The 6,128-nt window shown below is 47.0% G+C and overlaps 2 protein-coding genes across 2 annotated transcripts in view; both read right to left on the reverse strand.

Moving 5' to 3' along the window:
• LOC310761883 (uncharacterized protein) overlaps window positions 1-6,128 on the reverse strand; it is a gene marked incomplete at its 3' end in the record, with an annotated part of 95,645 nt that overhangs the window by 41,707 nt on the left and 47,810 nt on the right. The window lies entirely within an intron of this gene.
• Window positions 1-6,128, reverse strand: part of LOC310760733 (uncharacterized protein) — a 73,605-nt gene that overhangs the window by 19,197 nt on the left and 48,280 nt on the right. Inside the window, exon 2 of the mRNA XM_083609815.1 lies at window positions 1,030-1,085. The gene's annotated coding sequence lies outside the window, so the exon portion shown is untranslated. The remainder of the gene's footprint in view (window positions 1-1,029; window positions 1,086-6,128) is intronic.

Genomic DNA, 6,128 nt, shown 5'->3' on the forward strand with positions numbered 1-6,128 from the left:
CACAAGGTGCCCCGACCATAGAATTGGAGAAATCGAGAAATATATAGCCGCACCGGCAGAATATCTCTTCTTTCTCGCATCTAGAAATACAAGAAGGGCCTTTACACTCGCCAGAAGCTCGGCTCTTCCCTCGCTGGTCCTGGATGGAGCCTTTAGAAAAGTCCCGTATGCTCAGAGACTTTTCACCTGCCCATTGGGAGAGATAGGAAGCAAAAACACTTGTTCTTTAGACGTCCCTTTTACGAAGAGGCTCGTAGTAAGACCATTGATCCCCTGCTGGTGAGGCTCGCTGACCTCCCGCAAAAGCAAAAATTAGACCTTTTCCTGTTAGGGAAAGATCAGAAGATGACCTGGATGGTCGCCAGATTCTGTGTACAGATCTGTAGGCGCAGACCATCTCCCAACTCAAAATAGTCCGTCATGAAAATCCCCAAACTCGGTTTCATGGGTGACTCTGAGTCAACTCCCTGGGATAGTTTATTGGTGTACATTGTTTTTAAATTTATTGTTGTACATAAATTGCCTGTTTTACTTCTGTGACTGTACCCCCAAGTGTGTTTTATAAGCTGGTCTCTGACCGTAATAAATGATGTAATCTGACATGGCTCTCCTGTCTTCTCTCTGTCTCCTCCTCTCCAACTAAACATACCCAGCTCCTCATAAAGCTTGGCTTGATCTGCTTGGCTGGCCTCCTCTGCCTATAAGGAGAAAGAAAGAAGGGAAACAAAGAGGTCTGGGACCCCCCCCTTCTCCCCACTGCACCCTCGGGGGGGGGGGGGGAGAGGAGACTCACCAGATCCCAGGAGAGGATTGCCCTTCCCAAAGGAGTAAGCAGCCTCTTTATACAAATGCAGAATACACAGTACTGTAGTTGCGGACCTCGTGCGACCTCGCCCCTCCCTGGCAGGACCCCCTGCTCCCTGGGGCTCCCCCCCTCCCCCCATGAGCCACCCTCCCTTGCTGCATCCCTGGGACCCCCCCTTCTTCCCACTGCACCCTCTTGGGGGGGGGGGGAGAGAGGAGACTTACCAGATCCCCTTGGAAGAGAACAATGCAGCATTTGCAGCAGAGGAAAGCAACCCCCCCTTGCAGGAAGGGGCGGGAGGGGCTTTTCCTCTGGAGGACCTGGCCCCCCTTTACTTCCTGTCCTCTCTAGGAATGCAGCTCGGTTCCCTTTAACCCTTGCAAAGCCGAGTCCACCCTGCTCAGTCCTCTCTGCCTTTTCTCTCCTGCATTGCACAATCCCAGAGATGCTCATTTTGAGGGGACGCTCTTGGTTGGTCTGTGATCCGCTCCCTCCCTTGGGCAGAAACTGGAGGAAGAGGTTGCAGGGAAAAGGGGTTTGCAGGAAGCGAGGAACCTCATCCTAGAATGGGAGGGAGCCCTAAGGGTCATCTATTCCAGCCCCCCTGCAAGGCAGGAATCTCAGCCAAAGCATCCAACCTCTGCTTAAAAACCTCCAAGGAAGGAGAGTCCGCCATCTCCCAAGGGATTCTGCTGCTCTTCCCGTCAGAATGTTCTTCCTGCTGTTTAGGCAGCAGAAACTGCTTTCTGGTCCTCTGGGTCCCTTATTCTGGGTGCTCCCCTCTAGGGCAGGAGAAAACAAGCTGGCTCCCTCTTCCATGGGTCAGCCCTCCAAATATTGAGAGGTGGCTCTCAGGTCTCCATCCAGCCAGGTCTCAGCTGAGGGGGGAACAGGAAGACACACTGTTCCTGCCTCTCCTGGGACTACACATTGCTGAGCTGCAAAATGCAGGAAAGGGCACATTTTGAAGGCTTTGGGTACGTTTTGTTAATGGAGAAATCTGAGGGCTCCCTTGGACAAAAAACAAGGACACCGGCCAGGAATATCAGAGCAAAAGAGGAGCCAGTAGGCTTGGTCTTTCTTGGAGACTGTCGAGACAGGACTCCCACCTGCAACCAGGTGGAACAAGATGGAAGCCCCAAACAGCAGAGCCTCCAAACTTTTATCAGCTGCTAATCCCCACGTTGCAACCCCCCAAACTACATCACTCATACATCATGAAAGGGGAGGTCTGGTGGCAGTAATCTGAGCATCCTGGACCCTGCCCCATGGTTCCCCTTGCCTTCCATCAAACACCCATGGAATGTAACCTGACCCTTTTGTCTTCAGCTGGGTTTGCTACTTCTGGAATGGCTACCTGTCTGGCACTCAGGTATCAGGATGCCAGGGATTATCCCTCAGGCAGAGGGGCTGCTGAGTAGCTGAGCTCACATGTCTATATGAATTTCTGAAGTTTTCCCAGTGAGCCAGTACATAGATACATTTATCAGTGAATTTTTACATTTGGTATCGTGCAGCAAAGGCCCTTTGATTTATAGGAAGAAACTGTGATGAAGTGTTTTGTGGGGACAAATTACAAAAGTCACAAAAGTGATTTTGCCTGCAGGTGAATCCTGGAATTAGCCAATCATGTGGGGCCCATTGTGTAAATAACGTATATAAAGCAGACATTCCGGGGGGACATCCATTCCTCCTCACAACTGTGAGCTGAATAAAGAGCATGAAATCCACACTCAACTCCGAGTATATTTCAATTGCAGAGCCTTCAAGGTGCCACACAGGACTGCTAAGAAGCCCCCCCCCCCAAAAAAAACCCTGTGATCATCTTCTAGCTTGGTTTCTTTCTCCTTCCCGATCCATGGATTCTCACAGAGAGAAGAAGGAGAGACAAGTGACAACAGGAGCCACCTCCTTGCCAAGCCATTCGCATGGGAGAGAGTTGCTGGAGGCAGGGGTGGGACCTGTTGGCCGTGAATATTTGGATTGGCTAAGCAGATGAAATGGGCAGAAGCATCTCAGCCAGTGGGAAAGGCAGTCATATTGACTATGGCAGGCATAGACAACTCGGCCCTCCAGATGTTTTGCGACTACAGTTCTCATCATTCCTGACCACTGGTCCTATTAGCTAAGGATAATGGGAGTTGTAGTCCCAAAGCATCTGGAGGGCTGAGTTTGGGGATGCCTGCAATATGGGTTGCAGACTCTCCATCTTTGGCGGTCTTCACATACCTGTCAACTGTCCTGTTTTGAGTGGGACGTCCTGAAATTCCATAAGCCACTCTGGCTTCTGATTGGCTCCCAGGATATCCTGTTTGGGCTCCCGTGAATGTGTGGCCCCAAAAGACGCCCATTTTGGGGGGTCCTTGCTCTCGCGTGAGTTATGGGATTCATTCAGGAGCGTGGCCCCAAAAGTCGCAGGTCCCAATTTCCCTCTGCAACATGTTGGAGGGTAGGCAGAGTTTGGGAGGACAACTCTCTTCATATTCTATGGCTGTGGGTGACAGGAGAAAGAGTGGACAATGTCAGAATCTTCGGAGGGCCAGCAGAGGAGCCTCCCTTGGATGAATCACCACACCCCCATAGTGGCCTTAAAAGCAGGTGAGCAGTGAGTCTCCCTCAAGTTTTAGAAGGAGTGCTGCATTAGTAGGCTGTTTCACAGGATGCTTTTTATTATGTTTTTATCATTGTTGTTCTGTATTGTGCTTTTAATGTTGTACACTGCCCTGGGAAATTCTGATAAAGGGGGGTATATAAATTGAATAAATACTTCTACTACTACTACTACTACTACTACTACTACTACTATTTCCCCAGCACCATAAGTTCCTTGTTTGATGATGTTTTTATGTTATAAAGGGTTCCGCCTTCTGGAGTGCCAAGTCTTTTTGAGAGAACTGTTGTGGAGCTGAGATGAAGGAGGGGAGACCATTTCCTCTCCACCCAGCAGAGGTGTGGAACTCCAGGAAGACACAACCTAAAAGACAATGCACTATCTTATTAAAAAAAATTATAACTCCTGCTTATGTTATATTACGTTATGATGTATTGTAATTTTCATAAAATGTATACATTGCTTGATTGTAAAAACACACACACACACTTTCAAAATGTTTTTTAAAAATATTTTGATTAGTAATTTCAACGTAACATTTTATCCAAAAACATATTATCCTTAACCCCCCCTTATTTTTCCCCTCTCCAAAAAACCTGACCCACCCTCCCCTGCCCCCCCAGACTTCCCTCAGCTTCTCTCTCTGGTTTATCAACATATGTTATTTTCTGCATGTTACAAAACTGTACAGATCCTTAATTTATCTATCTAAATGTTATCAATAAAAAGTTTGTAAATGTTTATTCAAAACCTGCCAAGGAGTCCAGTTCATTTTGTTGCTTCTGTAAGTACTTTGTAAAGGGTTCCCATTCATCTTTAAAACCACAGTTATCCTAGTCACGTAGTTTGTGTGTCAATTTTGCCAATTCTGTGATTTCCATCAATTTCTCTTGCCACAGTTCTTTAGTCGGGATTTCCTCATTCTTCCATCCTTGTGCTGTTAAGACTCTTGCCGTCGTTGTTGCTTACATAAAGATATTTTTCAGTTTCCTTGGCAGGTCTTTTCCTACAATCCCTAACAAGAATACTTCAGGTTTTTAAACAAATGTTAATTGGAACATTTTCTTCAACTCATTATATATCATTTCCCAAAACTTTTTGATTTCATTACAATCCTACCACATATGGTAAAAAGTCCCATCTCTTTCTTTACAGTTCCAACACATATTTGAGCTGGTTTTGTTCATTCTTCCTAACTGCACTGGTGTCATATAGCATCTATATATCATCTTCATATAATTTTCTTTCAGCAAGGAACACTCTGTGAATTTTAAATTGGTTTTCCATAACCTTTTCCAATCTTCCACAATAATATTATGACCTATATCTTGTGCCCATTTAATCATAACTGGTTTCACCTCTTCGTCTTTCGTCTCCCATTCTAACAGAATACCGTATGTGCCTTTCAGCAGTTGGAATCTAAGTCTCTCCTGTATTTGTCAAAGGACTCTCTGAAATTCTGATGTTAGCCTGTATCTCCTTTTCGTGTATGTAAAGGAAATGCCCTCTGGGAATTCTCATTTATATCTAATGTCAGCTCTCCTGAGTGCTATTGTTAAATATCTATATTTAGTTCTTCTAAGTCTCAATTTCAGTGGAATCTCTCTAAAGATATCTACTTTTTGTCTGGCAACCACATGATTTTTTTCAAAAACTGTTCTGAAGGATTGCGTATTCGAAGTCAATTTAGTCCGGGGGGTCCGGCACACTTCCCTCGCGCAGCTCTGACCCTTCTCAAAGACCTTTGACTCCAGCAGAGTAAACACAGCAGCAGCAGAAGTGGGAACGTTCTTCGTGTGAAGGCAATAATTCAGGCTGACACTTAGCAGACTCCTTATCTAAAGTCTTTATTCTCGTACAGATCAACACATCGTAAATCTTCCCGGTGAGACGCAACTCATGTCGACTCTCTCTCACACTGCGTGCGTCTTTTTCTCTCTCTCAGAGATACTGGCCACTCCCAGTGTTCTATCCCCGCCCTCAGAATGTGAGGCGTCATCACTCAGAACTCTTAACCCTGTAAGTTCTGAGCCACTCCCAACACCCCCTCTCGAATCACGTTCTGAGAGGACCTCTGAGTGTTCAACACCTTCCCCATTGCCTTCCGCCCCTTCCTGGCATCGTTGTTAGGCACCTGTTGAACCTCACAAACCTCAGGTTCGCACTGTGCGAAACCAACCCACGCATTTGTGACCTGAAACCTCTCAGGTGGAATTCCCTTTGTTGCCCGTGAAGACCGCCTGGGCACAAACTGGGGTTCTTCTCCTGACCCACTGGGGCCAGCATGTGTGTCTTCCTCATCAGAAGACTCCCCCTCTGACTTGACACGTCTGTGAGCTTTCTCCATCACTCTAACAGGAGATGAGGGCTCACTCTTGGACACTCCTTTCACAACCTGTGGAGACGCCTCCCCCTGGTCCTGATCCTGATCATCGACCAGATCACCATTATCTGGCTCTCCCTCCTGCTCAGATTCGGATTCAGACAGACAATCTGAGACAGTGTCATGGCTGACTTTGCGCCTTGAACTATTTCCCTGCTGCTCTTTGAACTCAGCATGCTTGCTGACCAGAAGCTTGGTCTGATCACCTTCTGGGTATGCAAATCTCCACCCCTTTGTCGCGGGTTCATACCCACAGAAGATCATTTCCTGGTACCTTGGACCACACTCTTGCTGCAACCACTTTGGTACAGGCACCATGGCTCTGCAAC

The sequence above is a fragment of the Podarcis filfolensis genome (assembly GCF_964270895.1).
Source record: "Podarcis filfolensis genome assembly, chromosome: 4".
Taxonomy (NCBI): domain Eukaryota; kingdom Metazoa; phylum Chordata; class Lepidosauria; order Squamata; family Lacertidae; genus Podarcis; species Podarcis filfolensis.